The sequence below is a fragment of the Dioscorea cayenensis genome, chromosome 2 (genome assembly GCF_009730915.1).
Source record: "Dioscorea cayenensis subsp. rotundata cultivar TDr96_F1 chromosome 2, TDr96_F1_v2_PseudoChromosome.rev07_lg8_w22 25.fasta, whole genome shotgun sequence".
Classification (NCBI taxonomy): Eukaryota; Viridiplantae; Streptophyta; class Magnoliopsida; order Dioscoreales; family Dioscoreaceae; genus Dioscorea; species Dioscorea cayenensis.
The window spans coordinates 9,211,488-9,215,140 of NC_052472.1; positions in this window are offsets into that span (position 1 = coordinate 9,211,488).

Sequence of the window (3,653 nt, forward strand, 5' to 3'; positions counted from 1 at the left end):
AGATGAGAAAGAATAGGGCAAAACAGTTATTTATAAGCCTTGATCGCGTATGTCACTAACAAGTGCTTGTGCGATAAGAATGCGAAGCATTCTTTCCTTGTGTTGAACATTACTTTTCTCGGGTTTTAACGCTAATATGGGTGTATTTATGTTACTTTCATGCAAGTAGGGTTGTAATGCACTAATTTGGAGGAAATCTTGCTAAGGTTCAAAACCGAAGACATAGGTCGGGTTCTAGATGCAGGAATGTGTGGCAACCTCCTGATACTTGATTTAGCACAGCTATTTGGAGGGACACAAGGGCAATCACATTCAAGCATTTCTGACTTGTGCATATAGAACAAGATCTCTACCAACATGTCCGTTATTAAAGAATCAAGACATCCGTGATGTAAATGTGTGCCCTTTTGCGTTACCTCGATAAATGTATAGATTCGGGAGTATTTCAGGCAAGTACTATAGTAGTGTATTGTAGAAAACACTGTAGCAAAAATACTACAGCAGCACTGTTTATAGCCGGTGGAGAAAACAACAAAACAGAGAATCCACACGGGTGTGTGGAAATTTCACACGCCCGTGTGAAAAATCCACAGGAGCGCCCACATGTGTGTGGATTCTCGATTCCAGCATTTTAAAAGCCGATTTTAGCCCTGATTTCAGCATTCTTTTCTCCATCTTTTCCCCAACTTGAGAGAGGATGGCGGCTAGGGTTTTGAGAGGTATTGGATAGGGCTTTGGAGAGGTTCTACAGCTCTGACATCACGCGCCGTTTGGAAGAAGGTTAGTGGGAGAGCTTTCGTCGGCACCGATCCGGCGAGATGTATCCTAGGCCGGACAAAGGGGACCATTGCGATAAGTAGAGGACTCTCCACAAGACCATCGCCACGACTAACGAGGGGGTTTTCTATGGATGCCTTTTTTTTACATTCGATTTCATTCATTGTATCTAGCTACATGGAGAGCTAAACCCCTAGTGGGTACTTGGGTATTTGTAAACCCTAGGATGTATTCATTTCATTGAACCTCTTTATTATGCTTTCAATTAATTGATATTTATTTTGAGTTCCAATCTTTGAGACTTGATTGTATGAATACTGCCCTAGAGTAACACTAGGGTTGAGAGTTCTTCTTGGTAACTCTTGTGAGTGAGTAACACACCATGAGAGTTAGACAAAGCTAGATTGGAGAGGGTCGAGAGGATGAGTCGAGAGGTAGCGGAGCGTCTCCTTTCCCCTCTAGTGTGATCTATCCTACCTCCATGTTCCAAGAGTTCTTTGCGGCCATAGTAGAGTGAATGAGCTAAGGGATGACCTTCCTATGGGGATTAGTTGAGAGTGCAACGGAGTGAAGTGCTGAAGTGATTTTAGTACCTAGGGCTTAATTATGGCTTTGGATCTTTCACCTGGACCAAAGGGTTAGCTCTATACATAGGAATAGGGTTTATCACTTGGAATCCCTAGAGCTCATTGCAATTCTATGCGAGTGCGAGGTTGAGAGGTTATTCAATCTCTCTTCTAGGACATGTATAGAGTTAGGCATGGTTGACCTTAGATTTTGGATCATGTAATTAAGGATTTCCATGACTCATTGTTGCATCAATTAGGAAGTATAATAGAGGGTTCTTGCACTTGAAAGGATTGTCCTAGGCGGATCAATATCCGGGTACCACATCTTTATCGATTACCTTACCTACTTCTTTACTTGTGGCCTCTATCTTGTTGTTTTTATTTTTGTTATTTCATATTTTGTCACACTTATCACTATTCATCTTCCACATTAGTTAAGAAATAGCTGAAGTGTCTTTATTCTTTACTCTCTGTTGATACGATACCCACTCATCTGGGATTATTACTTCGACACCCCTGCACTTGTGGTTTACACGCATATACGAACGTGTCAGTCACGTGGCCCCACGCAACCACATGGATTTTCCACATGCCCGCATGGGCTGCAGAAATTTCCACGCGGGCACGTGAAATAGTGACTCTATTATAGTAAAATTGCTACAGTGTGGTCCAAACATTCTCCTATTGAGGCCACATAGTCGGGAGACACAATAATGTGGTAAGCTATAAGACTTTTCTTCATTGACGCATCTTCGAGAGATCTTGCAATCTTCACAAAGAGAAGGAACATAAAGATGTGACAGCCTTTGTGCCCTTCCAACTAGTGAATTGACTTCAATCTCCTTGGAAGTTGGCACACATCTTCGCATTCATGAACTCCTCTCATGTCTTGGTCTTTGAATTGCATAAGAACTCTCAACATTGTGCCTTTATAGCCTATCTTTGCTCTCTTTTAATCTTCAAGGCATTTATAACCTAATTGCACAAAAGAACACCAAATACACAATATGAGACATAAACCATGGTCAAAATAATGCTCAATGCATGTAAAACATATATAAAAATATGTCTACTCAAGCACTTATCATATACACAAGCACTTATCAGATTTCTCCTAAAATCTATTCTCTATGATTGCAAAAAGCATGGAAATAACTTGTTAATTTACTTAGGAGGATTGAGCGAGGAGAATTCTCCACTCCAAAGTACCCTATTTCTAGGCTTACTCATAATCCCCTTCAATCGTGGCATATCTATGCTAGGTGGGTATTTCTACTCGTCACAAAGACATCATACATGAGAACTAGGGCTTTCGCCATGTTAGCAAAGCCATACAGAACTCATAATTAGATTCAAATAATATGGATTGCAATTAATAAATAATTAAAGAAATAATATCCTTAACTAGTGTCAAAATAGAATAAAACACTAGAGTTCAACTATGCCGGAACATCTACAAAATTAGCCCTCCATTAATGTAGGGCTAACATCAAAACAACAAGACACAATCAGAATCAAAGAAGATATGAAAATCCCTTTCTCAATTGTGCAGAGAGGAGATTGTAGAAGAATGGCTAATGAACTTCCACGAATGCCGCCAAGCCAATCTTGATGACTACAATCCTTCTTCTCCAAGATAGGTGTCCTAATTCTCTGATACATCCCATTGTGTATGTCCATAAGTACACAGTTCACTCAAGTTATAAAGTGTACCCACTGGGTTTGGTAGTCAAAGCCATAGGAAACAAGAGTATTAGTAATAGCTACTTCTAAGTTATTTAGTTGAATGATCAAGAGTATGATGTGATAAACTAATTCACAAAAAGAAGAATATCATAAACAAGTAAGCAAGAGTAAAATGAGGGGAAATATCAATTAATAAAAATGAGGTATTCAGTCAATGCTCCCCCAAGGATTCAAACATTAAGCATAAGATTTATAAAGTGTTCCCAAACCGAGTTAATAAAGCCTGGAAATCCAAAGATAATAGGTCATTGCCTTCATATAACCAATACTAGTCAACTACAAGGTCCCGCCAGAGAAATCTCTCAGCCTCAACACCTCACACTCGTATATAACTGGATTGCACTCTAGGGATTCCAAAGGATGTATCTGATTCCTAAGAATAGACCTAGCCTTACTTCTAGTTGAAAGATCGCTAACCCCCTACGAGGTTCTGGTAGAGAACTCTCTCAGTACCTCACCCACATATGGTTTCTTAAAGCTTAGGGAACATGGAGATAGAATAGACCAATCAAAGGGGAAAGGGGACGCTCCACTATCTCATGACTCACCCTCTCAACCCTT